This window comes from Chrysemys picta, chromosome 3 (genome assembly GCF_011386835.1).
Source record: "Chrysemys picta bellii isolate R12L10 chromosome 3, ASM1138683v2, whole genome shotgun sequence".
In the NCBI taxonomy this organism is placed as follows: domain Eukaryota; kingdom Metazoa; phylum Chordata; order Testudines; family Emydidae; genus Chrysemys; species Chrysemys picta.
Genome location: NC_088793.1, coordinates 106,612,426 through 106,625,980, shown reverse-complemented (window position 1 = coordinate 106,625,980; position 13,555 = coordinate 106,612,426). Strand labels below are relative to the sequence as shown.

The 13,555-nt window shown below is 40.7% G+C and overlaps 1 long non-coding RNA gene across 3 annotated transcripts in view; it reads right to left on the bottom strand.

Annotated features, from left to right (window-relative positions):
• The window catches only part of LOC103307054 (uncharacterized), a 388,418-nt gene extending 378,402 nt beyond the window's left edge, over positions 1-10,016 (bottom strand). For all 3 annotated transcript variants that reach the window (XR_010600106.1, XR_010600105.1, XR_006173970.2), the window contains exons 1-2: positions 9,031-10,016; positions 3,426-3,496 (exon numbers count right to left, since the gene is read on the bottom strand). This is a non-coding gene — a long non-coding RNA (uncharacterized LOC103307054). The remainder of the gene's footprint in view (positions 1-3,425; positions 3,497-9,030) is intronic.
• Positions 10,017-13,555: the final 3,539 nt, after the last annotated feature.

The window sequence follows — 13,555 nt, the reverse complement described above, 5'->3', positions numbered from 1 at the left end:
TCTCTGAATTTCATGTTGTACTAATAGGTATTTAAAATGTAGCTGATATTAAATGAATTCTTCAAATCAAGTGAAAAGTCTAGCTATTTGAACACCTCATTATATTACACTGAAGATTTTTTTCATCCATGATATCCTATTAAGGGTTGTAGTGATAACCAAAATTGTATTCACTGGTATAATAAAAAGGACATACACAATACTATGATCCTGATCCTGCAGATCTTACACAGGCATAACTCCTGCTTATCTCAACAGAAGTTTTGTCAAATAAGGACTACAGAATCAGGCCTTTACTTGTTAGTCTACAATATGACTTCCAATAGAAATGTAATTTTCTGCTGCACCTTAAAAAAACCCAAAACTTCAATCATGATTAAACACTTATGCAGGGATATTACTCTCCCTTCCCATTCACAGATCTTCTTTGAAGCAGGATGAGTGCATTAGCTTCAGGCTATTTAGCCTTAAATGGGACACCATCCGCTTCAAAACCACATTTCTCTTATGCCTACAAAACGTTATATCTTTCCCAGTAAAAAATGCTACCTAAGATTACTATAACTGAAAGGAATTAGCCTTGTTTTTGTTTTGTTTTGGTTTTTGGGGGGCTTCTTTTTTTTGCTATTTCTTTTCAGTACTTTTACTTTGCCCATTTGACCATCGTGTATAAGCAGTTTCACTCTACAGTCAGGCTGTTTATATGATCAGGGTCTTAGTTTCTCCCTTGCTAAAAAGACCCTTATAAACTGCAGCAGGGGAATAGAAAACCTTTAATTTTTAAAGGATTTTGTTTTAATTCAGGACCTATTATTTAAAGGGCACGCTACCAGAAATCTTGATTTTTTTTTTTTTAATTCTTAATTTAAAAAAACCAACGAACTGACGGTGTCCTTTTAAAATATTCAAAATAAAAGAGCATTCATTCAGGTAGGGTGAAACATATTTTATATTAAAGTATAAATGATAGATATGGGCATGGCTATTCCAAATTCAACCATAAAAAATATTCTGCAAATACTAATGTGGAATGAACAGTGTAGTAGAAGGGCCCCAACCTTACGAAGGAGAGCATAGAAAATGCATGGTTTCAATGTACAAACATAATCCAGCTTTAACGAAAGTCAATGAGTATTTTGCTATTAAATTTAGTGGAAATAGGTGAATGCCTTTTGAGAAGAACTGGTTCAATACAATGTATTTTAGCTAATAATTTCTGATACCTACATAACTAATCCTTGTCCTAGGTGGAGGCTATCAGCTACTAATATTTATATACTACAAGAAAATGTACTGCCCCAATCTTTTCTCTTAACATCTTCCTTCTGATTATTCCCATCATCTTCTGAAGCAGTCATCTCATTATATCTAGTGAGCCAAATTAATTGCTGGTGTAATTCAACTAAAGTCAATGGTGTTGCACCACATAAGAATTTACCCAACGTGATCACTATTAGATAAAGATTATCAATATATATGGCTAAAATGAAACAGTTAATTTCAATCAATAGTGAAGTATAGAGACACCTATGAAGAATAAAATAAAACTGAACAAAAGATTCAAAGAAAACAATTACTAATAAACAAATAAATGTGTTTTATGATAAATCATTTCTGGAGTAAAAACAAAAAAAATCTAGCTACAATAATTGCAAAATGAGCAGTATCATTTTAAAATAGAACCATTAGCCGAATGGATCCTAAATGTGACAAAAATCAATATCCATGTTTTGTTGAATTTAGTTTTATATTCTCTTCATATCACATTCAGCTTTTTCCTCGCATTCTCCTCCCATTTTTTCGCTTCCTTGGTCCCCTCCCTTTTTTTTTTTTTCAATTTCAATGTGGATGATGTTTCCTCCCCCAACTCTGTTCTGAAATGTACTAGAACCCTTAGGGGTGTATACTGAGCACAAATAGTGCCACAAAGGTGAGAATTCTAGTAACTGTCTCTTTGGTGTTGGCCCATCAGAACTACATGAATGTGACACGGTCCATCTCTGTTCTCCCAGTTGGTCCAGGAACAAAACAAATGTATAAAAGAGTGAATGGCACATGTGTACTTTAGCCATGAACCTGATTGCCTTTTTAGCTGCTGCTTCTCTTTCATACTTTTTCTCTTCTCTCTTTCACACACTGAAAAGATGGGACAAGGGGTACCATTTGATTGTTCTCATGCCAAGATGAGGAAAATAAACACCCACCCACCCCGAAAAAAAAAACCTAACTCCTGGCGTGGGGGGTTATTTAATATTCTGAGTTGCTTTATGATCTAGTGGACTAAGCACTTGACTGGGAGCCCAGGAACTCCTAAGGTCTAATAATAGCTTTACCAATGAGTTTTTCCATGGACTCGATCAATTCACTAAGCCTCTCTACCTCAGTTTATCTGTAAAAATTGATATAATAATTCTTGTTTGCCTCCCTCACAGGGTTGTCATGAGAATTAATTAGGTCCAGTTCTGTCCGTAGGTGTGTGTGGACACCATTTCCATTGCCTTCAAAAGGAATTGTGCCTGTTTATCTGAGAGTAGAATTAGGCCCTTGAGTGTTGGACTTTGCACTGCTCTTTGAAGATGTGACAGGCTGAGTATTATTATAAATGTATTAAGGGAGATGCGACATATGCAAAAATATAAATGTTGAACAGGAAGTTGTATTACTCAGTCATACCCCTTAAATACTGTACAAAGGAGAGGAAAAGGCAAACACTAAATGGAGAATGGAATTATCCTTTGAATTAGTACATATGTATGTCCCAAAATAGAAGGTGGAACAAGAAGATGGTTGCTGTCGAAGGAAAGTATGTTAAGTGCCTAAGACACTGAGTAAATTGTTCAAGAACATTTCATGCTTACTTAATGAATGATTACTCTATAATGTTGCCAAGGTCAGCAAAACCTTGGGTTATCTGTCATGTGAATGCCAGTTCCATGAGTTAGTGACCACAAATGCAGTAACTTAACTGATGTTTTTCAAAGATGTGTGTACCTCTATTATTTATTTATTTAGACTTAGTAAAAATGTGCCTATCCCATATGCTGTTCAAGTACAATCTTTACAAACTATATATTAATAAACAGGGCCAAGGTCCAAAACAGGGGATTCTCCCACTTCCTCCCTCCCACCCCCATATTAAAAAATGTCTTGGAAACACCTCTCTCATCCTTTTACCTTACTCCCCCGAGAACAGATACTATGACTTGAAGGTGCACAAATTAAGGCTCTGGGAAATAAATGAAGGAAGTATGTTCAATAGTATAAAAGATCCCCTCACTAAATTTGCCTTGACTACAACCCTTCAAAACAAAATCAGGATCTGAAGAAATATTAAAATAAGACCTGAAGAAGAGCTCTGTGTAGCTTGAAAGCTTGTCTCTCTCATCAACAGAAGTTGGTCCAATAAAAGATATTACCACACCTACCTTGTCTCGCTAATAAAATCAGGAGGCTGTTAGCTCAAGTTTCTTAAATATATCCAGTGCTGTATTACCACCTGTGGAGAAAGGCAGTCCTTGAGTTAACTAGGACCAAATACATTTAAGGCTTTAGGGCTTAAAACTAACACCTTATATTCCATCCGGAAACATATCAGAAGCCAGCTTAGATCACAGAGCAGAAGTGTAATGTGCTCTGTATGACAAACACTACTCAACGAGAGGGCTGCCACAGCTGCACGAGTTGAAGTTTCTGAATGCTGTCATGATGGAGCCCCATGAAGAGTACTCTGCCGTAATCCAATCATGAGTTGACAAAAGCATGGGTCACTGAGGTGAGGTTTGAAAGGTTGTAAATGGTAAGTGCTTTTAGACACTCCTGCCAGACATCTAGAAACAGATGATTAGTGAATCTGTATAACACAAGGTGGGCATACTCCCCCAGCTGAGGGAGCAACTATCAACTCTTGCTACTTCTTCCAGTTTATTCCTCCAACCTACCAGCATTATCTTGACCTTGTCTGGATTACATTGCAAACCCTGATTCTGGCAAGACACTGGGTAAAGCAATCAACCCTCTCCTCGGGAAAAGAATAGATCTACTCAGCAATGACTCAATTTTTCATTACCAGGGCTAGATTTACATATTGGGCGCTCCTAGGCACTGCTGCGGGGCTGTTTCATTGCAGTGTAGACTTCTAGGTGTGGACTGGGGCCAGAGCTCTGGGACCCTCCCACCCCGCAGGGTCCTAGAGCCCAGGCTCCAGCCTGAGCCCACAAGTCTACACAGCAATGAAACAGCCCAATAGCCCGAGCCCTGTGAGCCTGAGTCAACTGGCATGGGCCAGCCATGGGTTTTTCTTTGCTGTGTAGATATACCCCATGAGGGCAGATTCCTGTGCCTGCCTGGAGCTTCACTGACTTAAGTGAAGTTTCATGTGGGCTCAAGGATCTACCCACTGGAACCTAGGTGTAGAATGGTGACAATGCCTAAAAGAGCACTATAGGTCAGCAATTAGTTTCCTTAATGAATGGTTCATTTTGTTGTTAAAACTTTTTAATATATACCTATACATCAACATTTGTAATTATTTGTATAACTATTAATTATTCTTGTGGGGATATATGATATATACCGTTAACTTTGTCTAATACTGTGCTATTCAGATTTAGTCCTGCATTCCTGTATGCCCCAAACTCCCATTGGTGCTAATGGAAGTTTAGAGTGAACCAAGACTACAGGAGCAGGCACATGATATTTTGTTCTTGCTCTCAAGTGCTCTTTATGACTAGGTCTTTTTTTTTGTATAAAGAGGTTTCCCCCTCCCCCTCAGTTGGTTTATTTTTCCTGGTTCAATTAGGTAGTGCATTAAAGTGAACCAAACAGTTATTACTGCAAGTGCCACAATTCAGAAGTGGTTTCTTGAATAATTATTTACTGTTTTGTTTTTGTTTGGTCTGCTGGGTCTGTACAGTCTGTTCTGTCAGTGCACAGAATTTAAAGAATAATTCTCAGTGGATGTTATTAAACCAATGCCATCTAAGTGCTTCAGTTTTCTTATTTATATACACAAAATAAAAATACTGCACCTTTTTGTTGTTGCTAAAATGGAAAGGATCTTGGTAACAATTGCTCTTTAATTTACTAGCACTGATAAACCAGACTTATTTTGATGGAGCCTTTGTCTAGTAACTGTTTGTTCTGTAGATTATATCGAAAAAATGTTTCCATTCAGAATCTGGAAATTCATTCATTTTACCATTCATAAAAAAAATTAATTCGTATGTAAATATAAGCTGGTGGACTGTGCTACCTTTGTTTCCTTCATTTATTTTAATCTCATTTGGAAGGTTTTTCTTTTTTTAACTGTTTGTTGATTTTGTACGAAAAGTGATATATCTGTGTTAGATGTGGCTTTGGAATTCTCTTTAACATTATAGCACTTGTTTTGGACCAGGTGTTGACCGGTCAAATTACAGGAACATGAAGTATAATTTGTACTTGTCACACAGGCAGCCCTCGTTTAAAGATGTTAAGTACTATCTTTTTCACCTGATTCAGTGAAAGGCGATCTAAATTTGTAGTGGGCAGTTATACCCTCTCAATGTGCCTCTGCCCTCAGCACTCCCTCACCCTGTGGATAGTGCTTTGTTATTTGAGCACTGGAATTATGCAGGACACAGCTGGTGAAGCAAGCTAGAGAGGGGTGGATGTGGGAGGGATGGAGCTTAGAAACCATGCCTGAGTTTGTTAATAGGGAAAAGCTATTTCAAATTGAGAGGATGCCATTTCCAAGTGATTAAGCCAGAGAGAAACGTGATTTATTATTCTTCCATGGGAACTGTAGGAGATATGCAGTTATACCCTAATGCACACAATAGTCCAGATTGTCAAATGTAGGTGCCAAAAATTAGGTTCCTAAAAATTTAGGCACCTTAAATAAAAGAGGCTTGTTTTTCAAAGGACTTGGGCACCCACAGCTCCCATTGACTCTCGCTTAATATTGACTGATTATATTTGGACTCATTAGAATAATATTAACATACATAATAATGACCAATTAATTGAAAGGTATAAGAAATATTAAAGTTGCATCCCACTCTTTTTAATGCATCACATAGCACAGTGTGGGCTATAGTCTGAGTGGTGGTTGGAGCAGGGGACTGGCAGTCAAAACTCCTAGTTCTTGTCCCAGTTATGCCACTAGTTTGCTGTGTATACTTGGGCAAATCACTTAACAGAGGCACAGAGAGGTTACCCATTTGTAAAATGGGTATACTAATACTTACTTACCTCATAGGGGAATCATAGAGTGAAAGTCACAAAAATACTTAGGCCTCTTAGTCTGGGGTTTAGGTACCTAAATCCCAGTTTTTAGGCTCCTTGAGATCCACAAAACTCTCCCCAAAGCCTGTAGGTGCCCAAATTCACTCAGCGCCTAAGTTTTCAGGTTAAAAGTTCCCTAGGTGCCTAAGTTTCTGCCTCTGAACATGTGCACCGCTGCCCCATGCTAGGCAGCCAGATGCCTATCTTCCACCTAAGCCCTAGATTGATCCATGAACTGGGGGAAGATAGGCCTTGCCTGCCTAGCTCACATGAGGAGCCCAGTTTGACAGGCATGTACAGAAGCCACCTACCAGAGTAGGCCCCATTCAAAAGCTGCTGGTGGTAGTCTAATGGTTACAGCACTGATGTGGAATACTTGGGTTCAATTCCCCACTCTACCTGATGGGGAGAAAAGATTTGAACACATGTCTCAGCAGAGTCCACTGAGTTATGATGAGGGGTGGCAGGCTCTCAGGCTTTCCTGTTGAAGATTTTTCCAGTTTGTATAAATAATTGGAGTCACTGGGCTAGAGAGAGAGTGTGTGTGAGAATGACTTCGTACCCTGGCATCAAGGTAGGAGACACAATCCAGTCCCTCTGCGCCGATGATGACTGTTTATTTAGCTACAGTGGAACAGCTTTGACAGGCGAGATTGAGAAAGCCCCATATCAGACTATCCCATAGCTCTGCAGTTCAAGCATTTACCTGAGGTGTGTGAAAGATCCCATTAAAATCCTTTCTCCCCCTCAGGTGAGTTCTCTAACCACTGCACTAAAGAGTATAAGGTGGGCACCACTTCCTCTTCCAGATGTTTTGTGTGGAGTGAGGCAGGCACCTAACTCATTCTCACAAAACCTGACTTAGGTGCCTAAGCCACCTGACTGCAGGAGAGGGGTTCCCAGTTGTGGATTGCAAGCAGAGACAGCAATCCTTGCAGCCTGGACTTAAGACACCTATTTCTTTGGGAAGGGCAGGGCTTAGGACGCACATCTGTCCTTAGTATCTCTTGTTGGCTAGTTTGATATCTCCCTGCCTAGCACACTGGCTTTTGTGGATTCCATTCTTAGGCACCTATCTCTTCCTGTGCATTGTATAGGGAGCCTATGAGCATAATTCAGGCTTTGTGGATGACAGTGTTATTCCTGTGATTTTCTAGATTCCTAAAAATTAGACATTACAACATTCAGCATCACAGCACCCAAGTGGATCCAGGTCATAATGCTTAGTTAGTTCAAATTTGTAAAGCACAAGACTTTCATATACAAGGTACTATACAAGTCCAGTCAGGAGTGCTGAAAGCTCCCTAGAAGTGGGGGGGGGGGGCACCAACACCCAAACCATGGTTTTCCCCCTTCCCCCATGGCCCCACCCCTTCCCCATGGCCACGCTCTTGCCCTGCCTCTTCCCCGAGGCTCTGCCCCCACTCACTCCTCTCCACCCCCTTTGTCCCCATCACCCACCCTTAAGGCATGTAAAAAGTGATGGGGCCATGTCCCCCTGTTCCAGCACCCCTGAATCCAGCATCTTTTTATTTTATATGTTGTTCTTACTGGGACTGATTCTGCAGTTAGTCCACTTGCAAAGCTCCCAATTAGGTCAACTGGAGTTTCAGCGGAAACTGTAGAAGGAGGCCTGCTATAATACCCATTGACAAGATTCATTATCAAGGCTCCTTCTGAGTCATTATGAGCTACAGCAGTACTCTAAAATATTTTGCTGATGAGTGGATTATTTAAATTTCTCAATGCACCATTAGCAAGACGATTTTAAAAATTAAATAGCAAAAGGATGATTTTCCTTTCCTATCTTGCTCTCTAGCCCTCAAGGCTGTGAAGGAAAGTTTGAAAATGTGTCATGAGTCCACCCTAATGGCAAACAGAAAGAATAACCAAATGTATTGTTTTTAAAATCTCATCCTTTTTAAGCCAATCTCATGATTTTGGTGGGTCTAACTCATTATTTTTGAACACGAGGGGTTGGCAATACTAGGTGAGGGGGAACTGGCCTTAATCTGTCTCTTTCCCTTCAATTCTGCAACTGGAGGGAGACTGGATTAAGTTACGCGATGCAAAACTTGGGTGGGCTGTGGGATCCCCCAAGAAGTAGAGCGCCTCTGAAGAGCAGGAGTCCAAACAGATTCTGTCTTTGTGCCTGAGGCCAGCCCTCAAAACAGAGGGTCGAATTCTCTGGTGCTCTAAGTGCAGTATCACAATTTTATTGCAAGTCTCGCCATATTTGGTGGTTTTTCTAATGCCCAGCAGCTGGAATCAAGAGATTGCATGAAAGCCTCCGTTTTCAATGAAAAATAAAAAATGGTAGCCCCCACACAGCGGTGCAGAACTGCTGGTAAAGGTGAACCAAGCACACCCTGAGGAGTTGGAAACTAGAGGGCAAATATGAACACTCTGAAAAACGGTATTTTAAATATCTCGTGATTGTTGAGCCAATCTCACGATTTCTGAATGCTTGGGGCTCGCAAGGCTCTAAGTGGGTGCCACCCAGTAAAAGGCCATGCAGTCGCAGGTGGTTCTGCTGCTCCCTTCACGCCACACCTGCTTGCCCTTGCGTTTGTCTTCTTAGCTGGCTGCAAGCAGTCGCCAGCTCCATTGCACGCTGAGAAGGGAACAACAAACAGCCTTGCACAGAGCGGATCCGGTTTACACCCCCCTCGTCATCCCACCCCTGCAGCTGCCCGCAGAGCTGGACGCGTCCTCAGCGCAGCCCTGCTGCCTCTCGCTAACACAATGACGCTGCTGCTTTCTTACCACAGCGGGAGCGCGTCGCAGCAGCCCCTCCCTCGTTCGGCCAAGGGTGGGGAGAAGGAGGAGGAGGGAGGGAAATGGGAGCGCGCAACATAGGCGCAGGGCTGATCGAACGCGCCCCGCCGCGCGGGCGCAGCAGGGGCAGGCTAACTAGGGTGCGGCGCCGCCGCTGCTACTGCGGGGTGGGGGAAGTGCCCAGTGCCAGCAGTGGCGGGGAGGGGAAGAATGGCTGTTGGCTGAGGAGAGGGGGGGCTGGCGTTGTGTTGGGGGCGTCCAGATGATTAGTTTGAGGGAGGAAGGGAAGTGGGGGATGTGGCGAGCCGGGAGAGCGCTTAGCTGGGGGGAGGGAGAAGGTGGACATGTGGCTGGAAGGAGGGATGCGGGAATGGGGCGATAGGGGAGGGGGAGAAGAGGGAAAGGTGCTGAAGAAGGGTTTGGGGCGTTTGACTGAAAGAGAACAGGGGGGATTTCCCCCAAAATCATCTAGGGCTGTAGGGTCAGTTAGCATGCAGGAGAGTCTGTCCCTGAAACAAACATAGCTAACCAACCCTCTGTCTCCCCCACGCCAGGCATACACTCACACCCTGGAGAGGACGTGATTAAAATATGGCTTCACCTTTGCAATCTTTGCTGTCATGCATGTGCAAAAACGAGCTGCCTGAGTGGCTCTTAGGGTGAAAATAAGCCCTTCACTGGAGTGAGACCTGTCAAATATTAGTCCTAGAACAGGTCTGTGGTGCTTTCTCATTGGGAAAACTTGATTTTCCTGATTTTTTTTTTTTTTTTTAAACAAGCCTGCAAGTGGTTGAAAGACTTGCCCCTGGAGGGTTTCTAATCGGGCAAAATGGATCAGCCTCTTGAATGTATTTACCTTGCAAAATAGTTCCTCTCTGCTGTGGCATTTGATTAAAATAGGACTAAGAATGACTCCTGCATTTTTGGAACATGTTGGGATGACATAAGATTTTTTAAAAATGCTGCTAAATGATAATATTACATTGAAAACGGCTGGATCAAAACATGTTTTTAAAGGACTCTGAAGTTATGTTTACAGGCTCTTATTTTTAAATAGAATTTTATAATGGTAACAAAATAATGGATAATAGGGAACCAGTGGATGTAATTTATTTAAACATTCAAGAGGCTATTAGGGAAAGTTGCTAACCACAGAGGGAGAGGTAAATCCTGTCAATCATGGATTAAAGTCTAGTTATGAGATGGGCGGGGGGAAGAATAAGAATAAATGGCAAATTCTCATTGTGAAGAAAGTTAATAGTGGGGTGCCCCAGGGATCAATACTAGGCCCAGTGTTGTTTAATATATTTATTAAGGGCCTGCTGGAGATGCTGACTAATGAGGCACTGAAATCTGTTCTCTTCGCAAATGATATAGGTTAGACAAGATTGGGAAGGATTGTGAGGCACAACAGAACGACCTGACAAAACTAAATAATTGGGCAATGCAATGGCAGATGGAATTCAGTGTAGGTGAGCTCAAGGTAATGCACCTTGGAAGGAATGATTTAAACTATTTGTACACACAGATGGGTTCTGAATTAATTGTAACCTTTCAACAACAGAATGTAAGCATCCGTGTGGACAGCTTAATGAAGATGTCTGCTCAATATGCTATGGTGGTCAGAAACAGCAAATAAGATGTTAGGCTGTAATAAAAAAGGAACAGAGAAAAATACAGAAAATATTGTAATACCATTATATAAAACATTGCTAAGTAGGTTCTTCCTTTGATTATTCTGTTTTGGTCACCTTTATCTTAAAAGGTATTTTGGGATAACTCTGTATGAGGAAAAAATTGAATGACTATTTAGGGCTCAATCTTACAAAGTTCTGAGTGACCTAAACTAGTATTGACTACATTAGTAGCTCAGTAGTTCAGCACCTTACAGGAAAAGGGCCTACGTTTTTGTTTTTGTTTTTTGTGCAAAAAGTACAATTATATATATACACACACAACGAAGGATGGAAGAGAGAAGGCCATGTGACATCCTTATTTTATCTTGTCCCTCAATAGTAAGGGGATATTCAAAAGTATATCATTTATCTCTGCAATGTATAATTAATCTGTGAAACTCACTGTCAGAATGTTATTGATGAAAATAGCTTAGTTTAATTCACAAATGGATTAGCCACATGCAAAAAAGAGCAGGCCAAATCTGTAGCTGGTGTAGAGTGGTGTAGGTCCTTCAAAGTCCATGGAGCTATGCTGATTTGAGCACCAGCCGGGGATCTGGCCCAGCATCTGCAGTTATACAAAGATAAAATTGACAACAGCTATCCATCTTCCTGTTTTGAAGCCAAAACTGAATGCCAGCTGGATTAAGATAGAAACCCCCCAAACATATATCTCCACCACTGTATACATAACTGTTTGGCTGCTTTATCTTGGGCAGTTTGTCTTCTGAACTATGGGGCCAGGAAAAAATTCTTCCCATTCATCCATGGTATAATATTGTTCAATTGCAGGTGCATTATAAGTCTTCATTAGAAGTAGTTAATGTAGACACTACTGGAGGCCAGATCCACTGGACTAAGTGGGTCACTAGCCTGTTTTGTCACAGCAGTTCCTATGTTTAGGCAAAAGATGTGTGACTGAACTTCAGATGTCCTTTTAGCTGTTTGTTTTCCTTCCTGAAATCAAATCCCTGAGCACTGTGCAAAACAAAAATAAACCAAGGCTAACTAGCAATAATGCATGAGCAAGAACAAACCTAGTATTAGGGTAAAAATAGATAAATTCAATTTAAGGCTGCTACAGTCACAGAGCTGTTTGTTTGTTTGTTTTTATTCTGCAAGCATCATAAGTATTCTGTGAGGAATCAACTGCCCTTGACAAGTTATACATTAAAGATAATGATTGAAGTGTTAATAAAACATTATAAACTGACAGAAGTTTTCTTCTCAAATATGAAGACCTTTAGAAAATCTGTAAATGAAATTATTGAGCAATTAATGTTTGTAAAGCCTGTGGAAGATTAAAAGCTTTACATAAATGCTTATTAGTGTATTAATAACAAGCCTTACTCTATCAGATTTACTACCATTATCATCTAGGGTGGGTTGGGCAGTACTCCATGGCAGATAGAGGAGTGAGTCAGTGCCAGAACATCTTTGAGAACATCTTTCACTAAAATTCCTGGAGACTATCCCCAAGAAAACTTCAGATGGATGTGAGGGCTCTCACACAAGGCTTCCATCCCCTCCACCAACACACATTCACATCCTGGAGCAAGCTATGAATGGGTTATTGGGTCGTGGGGGGCAAGATAATTTTGAGGGGACTATTTGCTGGGTGAGTGGACAAACTGGTTGATGAGGGTGTCCTGGGATTAATTTTGTGAGAGTTTGTTTGGAGGGAAGCAGAAGGTTGGGGACAGTGTTGTGGGCAGGGAGAGCTGATGTTGAAGAACATGGATAATTTGTTGGGCTGCTACTGTTTGCTGTATCAAGGATATTTTTCTAATGGGGAGTTGCAGGTAAACTGCAGGAAATGGGTAATTTGAAAAGAAAATTGCAGTGTTCTTACTGAGCATAGACAGTGAAGATTGAGAGTTTGCAGGGATACTTTATCCTGGAGCTGAGAGGAAGCAGGGGTTCCCAAAAGGTCATTGTTACAGGGGTAATTTGTAAGGGCCTTGGAGGTGGGATATTTGGAACATATAGAAGGGTAAGGGGAGAAATCAGTGTTTAATCCTGCTGTTTGGGTGGGAGTGTGGAAAGGAACAGCTGCCAAGGGGTTGGCAGCTAGAAATGTATTGTAGTATAGGTTTAAATATATATATATATATAGGACAACATCATAGCTCCATTGTAGTCAATAACAAAACTCCCATTATCTTCAACTGGGCCAGGATTTCATTCATGATCTTAAATAAAAACAAGGAACCAGCATAGTCTTAATAATTGTATGACAACAACTACATATAATAATAATACTCAAACTAATGTAGTGTCTTTCATCCAAGAATCTCCAGGCACTTTACAGAAGTGAGTACATGTTATTATTCCATTTTAAAGACAGAGAAGATGATGTGCATTTAGGATTGAGGGGATGGAGTTTTCAAAAGTGCATAAGGAACTCAGATGTCCAACTCCTGTTGACTTACATGTCACTGGCAGAGTTGGGAAAAAACCCCATCTGACTCCCAGTCCCTTGCTATAACCAGTGGCATAAGTCATTATATAACTAATTTACCTTTCTGGTTACGCAATAGCTATTTAAATATATCAAATGCTTCTCCTTTAGAAAGTAAGTAGAAAAGAATGTATGCTAGCTTCTAGAGTAATTAGTTAATGTTGGTATTGTGCTTTGAAGCCATAAGGTGCTACTTTATGTAAATATTAAGTAGTAATATTATAATTTACTATTATTAGTGCATGAGTATGATATCATCAAGCTGACTCATGTGGACAGTAGTGTGAAAAATCACATACAACCTGCTCAGCTCGCCTAAAAGTTAAAGTAAAAAATTGCACAATTGCCTAACATATATTTGATTAGAAAACAGGTT